Genomic DNA, 18,739 nt, shown 5'->3' with positions numbered 1-18,739 from the left:
CTCCAGGGAACCCTGAAAATCTCAGCAGGGGCTGCAACTGAAAACAGGAACAACCCCCAGCCAGAGCAAGATTAAAGAGTGGTGAGCACACAGTTCAGGTCTGGGACCATTAATATAACCTTGAGAGCACTGTGTGTATGTGTTTGTGCCCAAGTGCATACACTGTGCATGCAAATCTGTGCACATCATGTACACACTCATGTACATGGCCACACCTGCAAATGCCAAGTTAAATGTGTATCTCTGTACATAACATGCACACAAGTGCATGCATACACATATGCACACATATCTATATCTGCAGATGCGTGTAAACACGTATGACTATATGTCTGTGTGTGCATGCATCTGCAGATATGCACCTAGGTGTGTGTGTGTGTGTGTGTGTATACACACTGCATCTTAGGAGATACCAATAGTGACAAGATGGCACAAAGACTTTTTTTTTAAGATTTTATTTATTTATTATGTATAGAAAGTCTGCCTCCATGTATGCCTGCAGGCCAGAGGGCACCAGATCTCATTACAGATGGTTGTGAGCCACCATGTGGGTGCTGGGAATTGAACTCAGGTCCTCTGGAAGAACAGTCAGTGCTCTTAACCGCTGAGCCATCTTTCCAGCCCGGCACAAAGACTTTTAAGCATCCTCCTGGGCACCACAGCAAATACAACAGGGGATCCTAAATGGCTGTGGTAAAGTAAAATGTCCCCTGAACTCCAACCCCACGGAGACACTGGCCACAGGAGCCTGCTCTGTCTACTTCCTACCTGCTCATTTGCTTAGACAAGAAGGTGAAACTGGCTGCCACAGGACAGAGGAGAACCTAGTCACACCTTCCCCCCCTCTGGGTGCGGCCCTCCAACCACTCCCTGCCAGCCACTCGCCAGGCACTCCACCCCCACAATGCTGGCACCCCAGAGATGCTGATGTCACTAGTCCGAACACTGAATTACAGAGGACCTGTCCCTTGAGAGTTACAGGAGGGGTCCAGGAGCTCCTGAATAGCTGTCTAACACAAAGCTGTTGTCCCAGCTTTGGTGTTCCCAGGCCCCGGGGCATATCCCCAGAGCCAAGATCTCCAGCTGGCAGGGGCGTGCTCTACTGTAGTAACCTGGCAAGGCACAGCTAGTGGGAGCAGCTGGGCCTCACCATCTAGGTCAACACTCAGTCTCAAGCCACGTGAGCAGGCAAGACTCAGATAATGCCTCAAATGGGCTCTTACCCCTCCCAGCTCACGCCCCAAACCTGAGCACTAAGTGGGTGGGTGCTGTGCTGGAAGGGAAGCCAGCATGCAAAGCAGAGCGTGGAGCGTGATGGCCACGGCGCCTACCAACCAGCAGCGGAGACAGGGCGCAAACTAAGGAGGAGGTAGAGCCAGGAGTGAGGTGGGGTTCCATGGGGGACTAGCGGCCACCTGCAGAGACCTGAAGGATGGCATGCTATTAGTACAATGTGGCTTAAACTTCTGACAGATCCTGACACCATCTCTTCCTACAGGTTTTGTGGCATGAGGGTGGCATTCTGTCACCTCCTCAGGCTCAAGAAGTACAATCCTGGCCTCACAATCCCTCAGGACTCCACGTATTGGTCCTGGATCCCAGAGACAGTACAGGTCTGTGCAGTGGCTGGTCAGTCCCAGCCTCTGGCCCTGGGTAACCTTCAGCTGCCACCGTGAATGTTACTGTGACATCCTAAATTCCCGTGTGGAGTCCCAACTCCCAGAGTGACGGAGACCAAGGTGGGTGAGGTCTTTTCGAGGTTATGAGGTCATGAGGATGGCCCTCCTGAGGATGCTCCACAAAACTATCTCCCTCTCCCTTTCCACCAGGCATGATGGACAGTCAGGAGCGAGCCCTCGCCAGACACTGAATCGACAGTGGCTCGATCCTGGGCAGCAGCCCACAGAACTGAGACTGCCATGCTGCTTACAACGGAGAGCCAATTAATAGTAAAACCCAGCCTGGAGAGGCCAGTACCAGATATACTAGCAGAGAGTACTTACTCAGGAGGTCAAAGACAGTGGTGAGAGAAAGGAAACTTCCGTCAACGATGCTACAGAGCACCTCATTTGCCTTTTTAAGGCTCCTTTCTTATAGAATGTTCTCTAGCTGCATGAATGGCACCATGGTGTCTGACTCCTCTAAAGAAATGTAAACTGAAATGCCACAATGTGTCCCGAGTCTCCCCAGCCAGTGCTGCTGGTTGGAGGACAAAGGATCTTTTGGGGGGAAGGGACAACAGAAATTAAGCCATGGCAACATTCTGCCCCCCTGGGGGCTTCGGGATGCAGCACTATGAACAGTGAGGACAAGAACCTACTATATATTATTTGGACTGCAGAAACTGTCACTGGTTCCTTGACTGGAACACGCCAGCAGGTACACCTAGGAAGACAGTGCACAGTCAGAGACCAGGGTGGGTGTGCCTGGGTCATACTGTGCCTGCTGCATACCTCCACTGCATTCCGAGGAAGGTGTAGGTCGGCATGGGAGTGACCCATACTGTTGAGAGGAAGTGTTGGTCTGCACAGAGACAGACACTTACCTCTGAGGCTGGTACTCATTGGGACCGGGGCTCTTACTATTTAATGTGGCACTCAGTGCATGAAATTGCCCATACTTTCAAATTCCTCATAACTAAAGAACCCGAGAAACATTTCAGAGACCAACAAAATTCAAAGACAAATGGTCAGTCAAAAGGAGGAAGAGAAGGAGGACAAGAAGAAGGAGAAGCAGCAAGACAATGCTTGGAGCCCAGTGCAAACTTAGACTTCCTGAGGAATAATGAGGTCTCGGGCCAGTGAGGCGGCTCAGTGAGTAAAGATGCTTGCCATGCAAGCCTGACAACCCGAGTACAATCCCTGGTACCCACAGTGGAAAGAGAGAACCAACTGTGAAAGTTATCCTCTGACCTCCACTGGCAAGCCATGGCATGCATGCACGTGCCTGGACTCACGTAAGTAGTCTCTGCCCCAATGCACCCAGATATCCATGCTATACGTGTGTATAACCAGCATCCACACCCCTAGTGAGGGCTTCCCTCCTCACCACAGCCCGGCCAGGCTGTCTCTGAGGAAGAAGCAAGGCTGTTACTTATGTCACAGTGCACTGAGGAAGAGGAGAAGGATGAGGGACGATGGGTTTTACACACTTTCTGGTTATTTCTCTTAGCTTTGTCCAGTTAAAATGCATCACAAATCCTGGGTCGAGTGCCATCAGGAGCCCTCTTCCGGTGCTGTGCCTTCCCACGGCAGGAAGGCGAACGCCAGTGTGGGTGCTGTAGCCCATACCATGTGGAGAGGACGTGCTGGTCAACATACAGAGACAGACACACAGAGACAACTGACACAGGACCCACACTCACAAATACACAGGCAAGCACCACCATATGGGAGATACAGGCACACAGATGTGGAGCCGTAAACACACAGGGTCATGGACACAGGGACATGGCCACGTGTCTTTTCTACACCCCAGAAAAGAAGAGAAAGCACACACGGGGTGCACACAGGGGCATCATGCCATTAGCAGTCACAACCCAGAAGGGATGGGAGTTGGAGGACACATGAGAAAGGGAAGGGAAGTCCATCTGGGGCATCAGTGGCCAGCATCAAAGCCCCATGCTGCCCTGAGGGATGGCAGCCGTGTCTCAGCCTTGGCTCCACAGAGCAACAAGGTATCTAACTGTCCATTAGAGCCAACGGAGGCTTCTAGACCGTATCAGTTGCTAACCTGGGCATACAAATCAAACACAAAATGATTTACCTGTACCGTGCGTGGGTCTCTGGGGTCAGTCTTGGCACTTACAGAACGGAATCTTCAGGAAGATTGCTCTGAAAGTATTGAGAAACCAAGAGTCAAGTCTCCAGGTCCTCCACCCTCATGCTCAGCTTGGCTTCCAGGTACTGAAACAAATTTCTGCTTCAACTTAGGGCCCCAGGCAGATGACCTTTCTCCCCAGGACCTACGCGACTTGTACACTTCAAAGGAAGTGAGGTGCTGGGTAGCCAGCAAAGGGGAAGTGCAGTCTGGGTCGGCTGGCGCTGGCCTCACCACCACACACTACCACTTCTCCTTTCTTTCTTTTTCCTTCTCAAAAAAAAAAAAAAAATCGGAGAGATGGCTCTGAGGTTTAGAGCATTGGCTGCTCTTCCAGAGGACTGGGGTTCAATCCCCAGCACTCAGATGGCAGCTCACAACTGTCTGTGGCTCAAGTTCCAGGGGATCTGACACCCTCACACAGACATATATGCAGGCAAACCACCAATGCACATAAAATAAGAATAAATAAATTTTAATAGATTAATGTTCACCAGGTTGCTGCTCTGTTGCCCAGACTAGCTTCAAATTCAGTGTTTTCTTGTTTCAGCCTCCCCACTGTGGAGACTTCAGGGGTATGTCACTACACCCTGGCGCCTCAGCCACTTTTGAGTAACAGAAGCCATGTATGTGCACACCGCCTGTCACAGAGAGCAGAGTCCGTTCACTGGAGAAAGAATCACCAGGCTCAGTTAGCAAGCTTACCTAGCATGCAAATGGCCCTGGGCCCTGTCCCTAACACTGTATAAACTGGGCATAGTGGTACAAGTCCGTAATCACCCGCAAGGCAGAGACAGGATGATCAGGAATTCAAAGTCATCTTTGGCTGCAGAGGGAATTCAAGGCCAGCCTGGACTGCATGAGACCCAGGCTCAAAAACAAAAATAATGTAATTGCTTTATTCTTTTCAGATTTTTAAAAACTCCAATTATACTGTATTTGTTGTGTGTGTGTGTGTATATGGGGGGGGGCACACTCGCCCACAGCACATGTGGAAGTTCAAGGACAACTTGTAGGAGTTGGCCTCTCTGTCTACCATATGGGACCCAGGGATCCAATTCCGGTAACTGAGGTAGGCAGCAAGCAACTTTATTTCAAATTTGTATCCTTCTCATCTTCCCAAGGAAACAACAACAACAACAACAAAAAGAAACTACAGATGACATAGTCACAAGAATTAAATGGGTGCTCGCCCCTTGTCTGTTTGTTTGGTTTCAGGGGTTGCTGGGACAGAACCCAGAGTCCGGTTCACACTAGGTCAACAGTCCACCTCTGAGCCGCACCTCAGCCCCTCTCTTTTCTTTCGTGGTAGTTTTAAAGCTAACCAGAAACAAGTAGCCTCTGTAGAGTGAGGACTGGCTTCTTTAGTACATCCATAAGCATCAGGGACAGAGCCCTCCAAACAGGTTCCCTGAACCTAGTGACTCGGTGCCAGCAGTCACAGAGGGACAACATCCACGCTGTGGACGGCTGGAGGCCGAGTGTTGGAGGAATCTGCAGGGCTCAGGAGTGGGCCAGACTGAGCCCAGTCCAGGGGCTTCCCTAGCCTGCTGAATCCTAAGCCACTCCCAGTGGGATTTTGCCAGTGACACAAGGTGACCCACTCAAATGGTCCTCTCCTGTCACAGGAGTAGCAAGAGGGGGCAGTCTCCCGGGGTCAGGACAGAGAACAATTTAGGGAGACAAAGGAAGTGATTTACACAGGAGAGGAAGGCTTAGAGAGCAACGTGAAGGCCTAGAATTATGAAATGGAAAGAGTCCCTTTGGGGAGGCCTTCTGTATGTTTGCCACTTTATGAATGGAGGAACCTTGTCATTTCGTGAATGAGGGAACAGCCAGGGCTGCTCCATATGGCCTGATCAGAGCTCATCACCTCTGTTGCAGGGCAGGGATGGCAGTGTTGACCCTTATCCCTAGAGGTTTCTGTGTCCCTCTAATACATGGCCTCTGACAGCTGGACCCACTGTTTGTGCCCATTTCCTGCCCACCAAGGTTCCCAAGTCCCTATCCGGTCTCTGACCCCAGCCAGACCCCAAACTCAAGTCACGCCTGCTCTGGCTGCAGCAGCAACAGCTCAAGCGCCGGGCCTCCAGTGTGTGCTCACCGTTTACTCAGACCGTTTTCTTCTGCTTCCTCAACACAAAACCACACAAGATATAATTAGTTCTCGCGCTCCAGTCAGCCTGCCATGGACTCCCCCTGCGTGGGTATACGATGGCACCTTAGCCTCCTCAACACAGCACCTACTGGTGGCTTGCAGGATAAAGGACAAGGAGAAAAAGGCTTTCCATTTTCAGAAGCCAGAGAAGTCTGCCTTTCTCTCGCCTCTAGGACAGAAGCTAGGGTGGCCCCGCATTCCCAGCAGAAGTAATTGGATCAACAGGCCCTAAAGTCGAAACTACCAAAGTCTGGCTCCTTCAAGCTGGCCTTAAGGAAGTTGCTGGGGCTCTCTGGGCCTGTTTCTCCCTTCAGAAGACAAGCTAACAAACAGCGGTGACCCAAACAGCAGCTGCCTCAGACGGTCACTGCCTCATCTGGAGGTTTGAGGGTCTGAGGTTGATCTATGTGAGGAGCTTCATCCTGAGCATGGCACCCACCGAAGATGGAGCTGCTGATTGTTACCTGGGTGGCACTCATGCAGCCTGTCAAAAAGGCCTCCCTGAGATGGCCCAGCCACACACAAAAGAGCAGAGTGTGGCTGCATCTGCTTTAAGTAAGTGTACCAGAAGCATTTTAAGAGTCTGGTCTGAGGCTGGATGTTGCTCAGGAGGTGGAACGCTTGCCTAGCACGTGCGAAGTCTAAGGTGTGACACTCGGCACCGTTCAAAACCGGGTTTGGTGGTGGGTGCCTGGCTATAATCCTAGCTATGGAGGCAAAGGCAAGCAGATCAGAAGTTCAAGGATATCCTCAGCTACATAGCAAGTTCAAGGCCAACCTGGGCTATGTGAGACCCTGCCTCAGTTCCCTTCCCCATATGCAACAAGGGTTTTGAAGCACTTGTCCTGCAATGACCACAGGCCTGGATGGCGTATCCTGAACTCCAGAACCCCCACCAGTCTCAGTGGCAAGCACAGGTTGGCGAGAGCACAATGAGACGTGGTATGTAGCAGGACCCCGGACCCCTGGCCTTGTCCAGGGCCGTGGACTGTGGGGCCCCCCCATCCCTGTTGTTCTCAGCCCCATTCCATGCAGAGGTGAAGGATGAACACACAGCACAAGCAGACAGGGCCATGGCCAACTGGGATTTGTCTTCTAAGTCCCCAGCCACTAAATGCTACCCTAGCAAACTGCTTTCATCTCCAGCAATTCCTCGGAAAGGCAAAACAAGGTCAGGCCAGCTCGACAAGGGTCATAATCAAGATTCTTGCGACAGGGAGGCCTAGGTCAGTGGGCGGTTATCTCCTGACTCCTTTGGATGTGGCACACCCATGGGAGGGGCTTTCTGTTCTCTATAGCCCCCCAGCACGGTCAAGCTCCCCTAGTAGGGTTTCCAGTCTAACTGCCAACTGTCACACTGCCTCCCCCCGGAGATCCCAAACCATACCTCAGCAATTTCACCACATCTTAAGGTTCTGTTAACTTTTTGTCTGTTTTTTTTTTTTTTTGAGATGGGTTTTTACTGTGTCATCAGACCTGGCCTCAAGTGGTCTTCCTTCCTGCTGAGCCTCAGGACAGCATACCTCTGCTTCTTCTTCATCTTTTTTTTTTTTTTGTTTTGTTTTTGTTTTTTGAGATAAGCTTTCTCTGTGTAACCCTGGCTGTCTTGGAACTCTCTCTGTAGACCAGGCTAACCTCAGACTCAGAGATCCACCTGCCTCTGCCTCTCTAATGCTAGATTTAAGGCTTGTGCCACTATGCCCAGCTGAATGTCCCTGCTTCTTAACCACAGTGGAACCAAAGGAGCCAGCGTTTTTATTGACGCTCAGCATGTGGTCACTGTGGACATCTTGTGAGACATGACAACTTTACACACGGCATGCCTGTGAAAGGAAGAAGCAAGTGTTGCGAAGACCTGCAGTGCTTTTCTCAAGCTGAGGGTGCCAGGGTTCCCCGTGCTCCCAAGACAGTTATGGTGCAACTGTCGCATGTTTATAGCCAGACTCTCTAGACCCTAAATACCAATGGCCCTCAGGCAAGATGTAAAAGGCTAGCAGAAGACTGAGCAAGGAAGGGTGCCTGAGTCAAGTCTTCTGACACATGTGCTGTGGTACGCATTGGCTTGGCATAGCGCGCACGCACGCGCGCACACACACACACACACACACACACACACACACACGAACACTCTGGAGGTTGGTGTGATGTGATCCATAGATTACAAATGATCCTCAAACTCACTTTACACATTCTCTCAAGCCACTCACAGGAGCTATTTCTTCTTGACTCCCATTAAGAACAGTGGCTGTAGGGAACCACCAGCATCAAGAAACAACTTTAAATAAGGCCATAACCTACAAGAGTCCTTGCATCTGTTACAGACACTAGAGGTCACTGGAGGTAGAAACCTATCCAGAAAGATGGCCCCATCGGAACTGCACTCACAGTGTCCCCGAGGCAGCTAGCAGGGCCCAGGAGGGACTCACTATCATTAGACCCAGGAATCAGAGATCGTTCTGCATACTCCAAGCAGGAAAAGGAGAACCCGAGCAGCCTCACTGTCCCTCTAACGAGACCTCCTCTGCTCCTGGCAGCCTAGATCCCTATATAGGGCACCGGGGCCTGGAACTCTGGGGTGAATTTGAGACCCTGGCCCTGAGTGTCTCTGGTCTGGTGAGCCTTACAACAGTAACAGGCCAGGGATGCCAGAGCAGGTCTCCTGTTCTGTGCTGTGCCAGTTCCTAGATGAATCAGATGGTGAAGCACTGTGGGTCACTCACAGGGAGCATGGAAAGCTAGTGAGTCACCGGCACCAGACACCAATGTACCATGGTCTTCCACTGGCACAGCTGCACCTCTTTGGGGGCACAGGAAGGAGATGGACTTATCCCTAAGTACGAGGGGAAAATGCTGGGGTGATATGCAGAACTGCCTCTCAGTTAAGACTGGAGCATCAAACCTTAGAAATCCCAGCAGCTTCTTAGAAAAGCCAATTCCAGAACATTCTTTCACCAAGATAAGCTAGGCTGCGTATACAAACGACAGGTGGCCCTGGAGCCTTATCCCTGCCTCAAGACAATAATTTGTCCTTAACTAAGCTCACTGACCACTTCGAAGGCCCAGAACATTCCAGGCCTTTCCATGCCAATGAATATGAAGAGATCCCTTGTGAAAGGAAGACCCCTCACATGCATCCACCAGGTCCATTCCATCTTCTCCCTGTGTCCGCAGGCAGAGGAATGCAGGTGACAGTGACCTTAGGGTACCAGATGCAGAGCAGAGGCAACTGTACAAGGGGGAGGCTCTACTCTTGAAGCCACCAGGGGCTGCCCTTGTTCCAGGGCTGTCAGGCATCCATGCATTTAGAGGCACAGAAAGTTGGGGCTCAGGGAGATAGCTAGGTGGGTAAAATGTTTGCATTGCAAACCTGGGGACTTCAGTTCAATTCTTAGAGCCCATATGAAAAACTACACGTGCTGGTCCAAAGGAAGTAGACTTGAGGCATGGGCCTCAGGCTTCTATACTTGCACACCGTACTTGCTTACTTAAGAGTGCCCACTCATATGTGAACATGTACTCATACAAATACACATGCAAAAAACATTGGAGCTTGGCTGAACGTGTACACACTTGTCCTTATTCCTTACACTACTTGTAGTGTGTACCTATATTCACATTAGCAACCCCAAGAAGATAAAGGCCGTGTGGGAGTATACAGGTTCCACACAGATAGTGAATGTTCCATAAGTAGCTCCATCATGGTGGGTCTGTCTGTCTTGAGGTGAAATAGAACTGATCTCCACAAACAAAAGGTGAGAAAATCACAAGCTGTGAGTCAGACAGCCTTCAGGGAGGGGATGGGGGTAAACACGGGGTTCAGGGAACAGTTCAGTCATGGGAAGGGGATTTCAGCACAGGGAGTGAGTGTATCACAAAATTTCGCAAGGAGAGGAAGTTTTTAGCAACATTGCCCCAATCAGCAAGGCCTGTCCAGCTCTACCCAACGCACCCATTAGACACACCCAGCCTTATCTTACCTCCACCAACAAGCAGAGGGTCTGCAAACCCTCTGGACCCAGCTCTACACAGTCCCCTGTGCAGAGGGCCTCACATGAGGGCAGTGAGCTGGGACCTGACAGTTCTACCACGCTTACTTCCTTGGCTGTGCCATCCCACACGTTCAAGGGGATGCCAGCTTGGAGATATTTATCTCCAAGGTGGTTTCTGAACAAAAATTATCCTCCTAACATATGCTCACCCATTAGGAAGGGTTAAGTAAATAATAACAGCAGGGTGTGCAACACAGGCAGCACAAGCCAGGCGTGTCAGCGGTTCTCAGCAAGTAAAACACAATACAGTATTGCATGCAAAACACGTAAGTCAGTTCCAAGGATGGCGTCTGGAGGCTGGGCCAGGCAGCTCCACCCAGACCCACATGTGGAGGGGCAGCAGCTCCTGCATTTGAGGTGCACGTGGGTCTCACATAGGTAGCACCTAGGCTGACCTGGAAGTTGTCACCTGCACACAAACGGAACTACCTGCGTTTGGTAGTTTTAGAGGCACTGTAGGCATCCTCTTTGCATTCTTCCGGGTCTTCTACGTATATGGCTGGGGTCTTCTGTCAGTATTAGCCATAGTACCACATGCACTGCTTCCAACCACAGCTGTTTCCCACCTCGGCATCCTCTCTTCCGACGCATCTTGCCTTTGGTATCCCCACCAGGCATTCCTGACATCTACAGCCTCATCCACATTGAGATCCGTATCCTCAAAACACCAAAGCCTGGTGCACACTCAGGGTTACCTCCCAGGTACCTATCACCTCAGGCCTGTGCCTCGGTTACCTTCACAGCTATGCTGTTCGGCTCTGACCTGTGCCTCCATCATCTTCACACCTGTGGACGGTCCACCCTCTTCCTGCCACACCCACACTCTGAGCCAGAGTCACATTGAGACTACCAACACCAGCTGTAACCTGGGCCCAGTTTAGCGTCCATTACCAGGTAGAGCTGGCCTCCAAAGGTGCCTGGGCTGCAATAAGGTTACTGAAATAGACTACTGGTTGTGGCTTGATACATCTCCTGAGCCACAGGAGATGTGGTTCAATAAAAATCCATAAGCTCTCTAGCGCTTGAGAGGCAGAGACAGGCAAATCTCTCTGAGTTCAAGACCCGCGTCATTTATAAAGTGATTTCTGGACCAGCTAAGGCTGAGACCCTACTTTAAAACAAACAAAAAACTTGTAAGCTCACTTAAAGCATGGTATGATTTTACTTAGTTTACTAGGTCATATGGTTCTTGGGTGCAGATTCTACATATGACAACATTGTATATGTCAAAAATCTAGACATGCCTGAAGGAGAAATCAACCTAAAAACCAACTCTCCATCTGGAAAAGACGGCTCAGTAGCTCAAAGCACCTGCTCCTCTTGCAGGCGACCCAGTTCCAGGCACCCATGTTGTGCAAATCAACTGCCTGTAACTGCAGCACCATGGGGAGCCAACAAGTTCCAGTCTCCATAGGCACCCGCATGCACATGGCCCATAGTCTCTCTCTCTCTTTCACACACACACACACACACACACACACACACACACACACACGGGGTGGGGAGAGGGAGGAGGGACGGAGGGAGGGAGGGAGGGAGGGAGGGAGGGAGGGAGGGAGGGAGCGCACAAGTGGACCTGAAAGCCCACATTATTGCATGAGCCACAGTGCTCAGTCTCTTCAAGCATGTAAACAGAAAAGAGGCTCCAAGCCCTGAGTAGCAGCCAAGCTACGGCGGTTTGAATGAGAATGGCCCCCACAGGCTCATATATTTAAATGCTTGGTCCCTAATTGGTGGCACTGCTTTGGGAAGGATTGTGAAGTATGGCCTTGGTGGAGGTGTGTCATTGGGGTGGGCTCCGAGGTTTCAAAAGCCCATTCGAGGCCCAGGCTTACTCTCTCGGCCTCCAACTTTCAGATAAGGCGTGAGCTCTTAGATAACTGTCCCAGTGCCACGTGTGCCTACCTGCTGCCATGCTCCCTGCCACGACAGTCACAGACTCTAACCCTCTGTAACTGCAAGCATCCCATTAAATGCTCTTTTATAACTGGCCTTGGTCACAGTGTCTCTCCACAGCAATAAAAAAGCAGCTAAGACAGAATCTCTCCAAGCACTAGACAGAGGTTTCCAGAGCCAGCCTGGGGGCAGAGAACAGACACAGAGGTGGCCTGGAGAGGCTGGGGGGACACAGAGACAGAGTGGCCAGCAATGGCAGCAGTGGTGTCACTTCAGGCTTGGGTCCCATCCACAGGATCTATGCTCACCAGCCCGGCATGTGCAGCCACGACACTACGTGAAGAGAAGCAGGGAATTCCTCCTGCCTGTGCTGGGTGTTCACGGCACCTTAAGCACCTTGTACCCGAACCACTGCCACCCAGAGAACACAGAAGGGCAGCCAGGCCTCTAAGCCTCTACAGGTTCACCTTGCTGGCTTGCTCCGCTTCCTGGGCACACCCAACAGAAGCACCGGGAAAATGTTTTGTTTTTAGCCTTGTGCATGCTGACCTTTCTCTCTGCTCTGCCGGCCCAGAGTCTGTGGCTGCCTGTCTAGTTCTAAACATATAGTAGACTCACACAAAGGGCACACCCCAGCAAGTCCCTGGGGTTGAGGCCACGCTGAACAAAGAAGAGCCTATTCTGTGCCCTTCCTCGGCTGACCAATATGGTCTAACTTTTTGGTTTGTTTTGTCTAGTATGACATGGAGGAGGGGGTGAAGGTTTTGCTCTGTTGCCCAAGATGGCCCTGAACTACTGATTTCAAATGATTCCCCTGCCTTAGCTTCCTGAGTAGCTGAGACTCCTGATACACACGGCAGTGCTGGATTCTTTCACACTTTGCTGTGCCCATCCCTCAAACGAACTTCCCTTTGGGGATACTGAGGCCTGGTGATGCCTACCACACTCCCCACCTTGCTGACCCTTCCCAGGAGTAAGGAAGGACACATGAGCCACCTTCACTGGACCTTAAATCTCACCTGTAGCACCTCTGTGCTGCCTCTATCTAAGGGCTGCAGCACTTGTGGTCCACGGTGCCACTGCAAGCTCCTACTGGGTCAATGGCAGTAGGTGGGCACGCTCATGGCCTCTGAACACCAATGTTGGCACAGACAGAGTTCCTGCATCCCTGCTCAGGGCTCCATCACTGACCTCATCGGCCTCTCAAAGGTGAAGATGCTCCTCCCCCTGAGCACTGCATCTTAGGGGGCACGGATGCCTCCCTGGGACCGCTATTGAAAGACTCCAAACTCACTGCTTTGAAACAACACAGATACATCACAGAACAGCTCTAGAGGGCAGGCATGCAGAGGGCTGGCTCCAATCTCAGGGTTGCCTGTACATTGGGCTTCTCCCAGCTCTGTAGGCTGCCCGCACCAGGGACCTTCCTCCATTGCCACAGCCATCAAATGGGATCCCAGTATTCCAGGCCAACTAGGACTCTGTCACCAGCACTGCTGAGATCATCTCCTAGGAAGAGTTCATTCGTACAGGTAACTTGTCAGAACACCTTGCAAGAGGGACTAGAGCTGAAACAACGGTTGTTCACTGATGGCTGGGACCACATATGACCAGGACTGCCTAGCGATACAGACCTCTCAGGACCCCGAAGACGGTCCTGATATACGTGGTGGGGGTGTTCCGGCTGGACCACTTTGTTCCTCTTCCCAATGCGATCACACTGAATAAATCTCCCTTTTCTGCTACTAGCTATTAATTATTTTTTTAATTGGTTTATTGAGGACAGGTAGCCTGGCTTGTTGGGGCTGCTAGGCCCCAAGCTCTAATTGCTCCAGTAACAAAAGCTGGGCCAAGAGACATGACATCAATTTTCATTTGCACAGGTACTATCTATCACACACCAGAAGGAAGGAGACGAGGCAGGTAGAAACGGACCCTCCTCTTCGGCATTTCTAGGTCACTGTGGCAAAACTCCCACGCTAACCCTCTTTTGTCTAATCCCTTCTCTGGGATTTATTACCTTTTATTTAAATGGCTCTGAAGCCCGGGTCTGCTTCTTTGGAGTCTGAGTTCTTTTGTGAGAGGCACCAATACACACGAGGATGTTAAAGTCAGCTGGCCTGTCTCCTCCTGGTCAGTCTTTACTACTTTACTTCACAGGCACTAGAGCAGGGCCTGGAAAGTGGGGTCCCCTCCCCTCTGAAGCAGTGGAGCCCCCCAGCAGCACCCTGATGATTACATTCTGGGTCACCTGAATTATCAAGGATAGTCTCACCTCAAGGCTCCACACCAGATCATGATAGCTTCCATGAGGCCCCGTTGCCACAGTCACCTGATATGGGCGTGGATGTCTTAAAGGACGTTTATTCAGCCCCCTGCAGATCCCCTGATTAGCACATCTGTCACTAAAATCCAAAACTGAGAGAAGAGACTAGAGCCCTGGCAAAAGACACTTGCACCCGACAAAAATGATTTCTTTTCATTAGCAAAATTAGTATGTTTCGCAGTCCAGCACAAGTCAGCTGAAGCTGACCTCCAAAGAAAAACCTTTACCCAACATCCAACAAAGGAATGGACCCAGGAAGGAACTCTGTGGGCCCAGAACAGGTAGGAATTTTCCACTTGCCATCCCATAAGACGCATGACCGAGACACTTTTCTTTCAGAAATGAAAATCACTGAGACGGAATGTCTACCCCTTTTCCCTGGGCCAGACTTAAAAACAAGCAAAAAACAAACAAAAAACAAAAAACAAAAACAAATAAGCAAAACCCTCTCCATACTTCTCTTGCATGCAGATCCTAACTTCTAATTGTTAAATATTTAACTGAAGTGGGTGTGGGGAGAGACCAGGAAAGTAGAGAGCGCCCATGAGATGGGTTAAAAGGCTTCAAATGAGAACGGAGAGGAGGGGAATGGGACTATGTCATTTGGAAGCAGAAAGGGGAATATGGGGGGGGGGGGGAATAAGATGGGGGAAATCAACCAAAACTAAGGACATATGCCAATGCCATAAGGGAACGTGTTACTTTATAAACTCATTAACAAGACAAATAAGTAAACAGAAGTGTCTGTCAGCAGCCTAACTTATAAAGAGAATATATAAATAGCAGCCCCCCAGCTTAGACACAGACAGAGGTTTGCTCACTGGAAGGAGCCTGTGCCAACCGCCCCAGACCCCATTGTAGGAAAGCCCCCTAAAAGCTCGCTCAAGGCTCAGTCTGCAGATCTTCTGGCCTTTGTCTCGTGGTTTCTAGAAGTTATGAGATGGCCATAGCCTCTTTCCCTCTCCAGTTAAGCCAAACTGTAAATTAATCCTTTTCCCTTTGCCTATGTCTGTTTCCTGATTTCTTTTGGAATTCAGGGAAACCGAGGCTCTTGGTTGATTAAGGCCCTGAGTGTCCTTCCATACAAACATGGAATTGCTGGGACCCAGTGAGGGAGGATGGAAAGGAGAGGGCTGGGATCCCGTCTCGCAGGCAACCGCCAGCCTTCGGGAAGATGCCCACAGTGGACACAGGCAGCCGCCAGCCTTCAGGAAAATGCCCACAGTGGACACAGGCAGCCGCCAGCCTTCAGGAAGATGCCCACAGTGGACACAGGCAGCCGCCAGCCTTCAGGAAAATGCCCACATTGGACACAGGCAGTCGCCAGCCTTCAGGAAGATGCCCACAGTGGACACAGGCAACCGCCAGCCTTCGGGAAGATGCCCACAGTGGACACTTGTTTGCTGCTGTTTCAGGTAAAGCCTGTTTCTGCCGGGAAGCAACAGACTGGCATTTTAACAAGGGGAAGTCCATAGTGCCTGAGTCAGCTGCTTGAGCAAGCTGTGTTCACCAGGGTCACTGAAGGGCACTTCCCAGCAATACCTGCCATAGCACGTGCTCCACAGGGACGCCAGAGAGTCAGGTAGAGAAGGGGCCGGTCCAGGGGGATGAGCAACAACTGTGGATGGAGGAAGAGTCTCAAGACCCTGGAGAACATGGGAAGTTGCAAGACTACACAGACCAAAAGTCTCTGACTTTAGAAGTCACTACACCACCGGAAGCCCCCAATCTCTGAGCTCTGGTTCCACGGCTTCAGTCCCAGGAACTCCAGGGCAGGCACTGCCATTTGGTCCTGGCCTGTAATTTTTTGGCCGCTCCCTGTCCCCATCCTTAGGTCAACACACACCCTAGTCCTCTGACTTCCACACACAGGGGGCATCAAAACCGTTGATTTACAGACCCCAGCGGCACGAGATGAGGGCCCTCCGGCTGTGCCACTGTCCTACACAGCAGCCACATCTGGGCTCTGCTGAAGCTGGTATAGAGGGTTTCCTTCCCTGGGCTCTGGGGCCAGCCAAGTCCCTGCCAGGGCCACGCCCACAGGCAGCAAGCCAGTGGCCCTAGGCAACCACTCCTTCCCCACAGAGTATAAAAGACAGAAACCTGAGATAAATAAATTCAAACAACAAAAGGAGTGTGGCCCAAGACAGCATCAGCAGATGCGGGTGACAACTAGCTACTTCCAAGAAGGACCCAGGGGTAGCTCCAGGCTAGATAGCACCAAGCAACCATTGAATGATAGACTGGCTCTGTCGCCAGGCCATGCCCACTGCCTTCAAGGTATAGGACAGTCACATGCTCAGACTAAGCAGCCACCCTCCGCCTAAGTACCCTTTTTCCTCCATTCCCGGGCACCAACCATTTGGGCTTCTGGAAGGTAGGTACACACTCAGGATACCCCACTTAGACCCGAGCCATTTGCAAAGCCAAAGGGAAGGCCAAGCCCCATTACTAACCCTGCATACCTTTCTGCAGCTGGGCTCCCTGCCCTGCTTTGGCCACTGCGACCCTGGCTGCAATATCGGCACTCAGGACTCCTCTGGACCACTCAGGACCCTCGTGTGGGACCTCTGCCTGCCTGAGACGTCTGTCTTGAGAGTTGGGGTTACAGTCTGGGATGGGGTGAGGGGGACGTGTTGCAGGCGGCTGGGTCCACTCTTGTTACAACAAGGCACCCTTCAGCAGTGGGACAAGGCTCCGTGGTGAGCTCTCTCTGCAGGTCGTGGGACAAGCCTGTCCCCATTCTCTGCCCTGTAAATAGCGGGGCTGTTCTACAATGTGGGCCTGATTGTTTTCCTACATGGGCTGATTCGGGGCATGGGACAAGCTAAAGAAGGAGAAAGGCTGCCTTACAGACTGGGGGTGAGACCTGAGGAGGGGGGACTAACCCTGCCCAGCACCCTCACTATGCTGGCTCCTGCCTGCCAGGCACAGCCAAGGGCCACCTTCTTGACCTAAAGAAAACACTTTATTTTTAAACAATCACCCACATCTTCAAGGTTTTTTCCCACCCCTAGCCATTAGAGTGTGGGGATGAGACCTTCCAGAGGAACAGACATGCTGGATCCCTTAGACACGCGGCCGTTACCTGGTTCTGTAAGACCCTGGGCCAGACCTGAATGCAAGGGTGACCCAGTCCCCTCGGCAGTAATGTTCAGAGTATAGCTCATCCTCCTGCCCTTAGTGACAACATACAAAGGCTTTTAATTGGCACACCCTTCCCCACACCTGCAAGCACCGCCCACATCCCTGAAGATGCAGGACTCAGTTTGACTTGTCTCAGAGGCACTAGCTCAGCAAACAGCGAAGACCTCGGCAGCCGACCCAGACCCCATAATACAACGCCTCAATCTGCTTACGATAGAACGCAAGAGTGGGTGTCTATTTTCAAAATCGTGTGTTTTCCTTAGAACAAAACAAAAACTAAAAGAAGAAGAAGAAGAAGAAGAAGAAGAAGAAGAAGAAGAAGAAGAAGAAGAAAGGAAACAGCCAGCGAAGAATTTACTGTACACGCTGCAGCCAAATGAAAACCGGCTGGACCGTGACCAAGCTCAACCACATTTCGGCGCCACTCACAGGCATTAACTCATCCTGTTTGGTCCAAGAGCATGCCACATAATACGTCTACATCAGTATGGGGCTCCGTGGGTCACCCTCATCAGGCTGCCAGGGGCTGCGCTGAGGAAGTGGCAGGCCTGGGACATCTGAGGCCAACCTGACCTGGCTCACCCGGAATGAGCCAACATAACTAACAAGCATGTCAGCGTCCTCCCTCTGAACCCACCACATCCTGCGAGCTACCAGGTCGTGGCACCTCTATCCCCACACAAACCCACTGTTATGTTGGTTTCTCACCCCCGACCCTCATCTCTCTCCCTGATGAACTAGGGAAGAAAAGTTAAGCAGATTATGCATAACTGAATATGCAATTAAGTACTGCTAAACACTGTTAAAGTTTTGAGTTCTGTGTTGGGCTTTCCCTAAAACTTTACTGTAAACATACCTCCAACGCTGTCTGTAAGCGATTAAAATTGCCACGAGTAGGCACATGAGAAGCCTTGAACAGGGAACCACGGGCCCCCCAAAAAAGCTTGGGTGTCCTCATGTCAGCCAGGTCATTCTGGACACTCCCTGATCACCCTGAGGATACTCCAGCAGTTACAGAGGATCGCTACAACCATGGCTGACGTCATGCTCCCGTCATAACCACTCAGACAGAGCTTGATGGGAATGTAGCACTCCAGAACTGCACAAGTCTGAGCAATCTCCATCTTATCAAACAGATATTCTCACTTGGACCAGAGAGGGCACACCTTTCCAGAAGGCCCAGCAGAGGGCCTGTGGCTGGAGCAAACATGATCTTTTATTTGTATGAAGGGTTGCACCAAAGTTGGCACAAACACCCTTGCCACACACTGCTCCTGGCCATGTAACCAGACTGTTTGGTTCCCTTTTCAAGTTAGTCAGGAGACTCTTCCCTGTGTTGTCCTC

General features: G+C 51.1%; 1 protein-coding gene across 8 annotated transcripts in view; it reads right to left on the bottom strand.

Annotated features, from left to right (window-relative positions):
* Positions 1–18,739, bottom strand: part of LOC121445623 (semaphorin-4D) — a 100,875-nt gene that overhangs the window by 40,516 nt on the left and 41,620 nt on the right. For 5 of the 8 annotated variants that reach the window (XR_005973971.1, XM_041647768.1, XM_041647770.1 and 2 more), the window contains exon 3: positions 3,766–3,833. The exons of 2 other annotated variants lie outside the window; for them this stretch is intronic. The gene's annotated coding sequence lies outside the window, so the exon portion shown is untranslated. Of the gene's footprint in view, positions 1–3,765; positions 3,834–16,713; positions 16,733–18,739 lie in introns of those variants that run through there. One more of the 8 variants, XM_041647767.1, reaches the window with a different exon arrangement.

The sequence above is a fragment of the Microtus oregoni genome, unplaced genomic scaffold (assembly GCF_018167655.1).
Source record: "Microtus oregoni isolate MIOR12 unplaced genomic scaffold, Mior012 000231F_ref0000181, whole genome shotgun sequence".
NCBI lineage: Eukaryota > Metazoa > Chordata > Mammalia > Rodentia > Cricetidae > Microtus > Microtus oregoni.
Note: the sequence above shows the minus strand (reverse complement) of the source record. Positions and strands in the feature narration are given on the sequence as shown.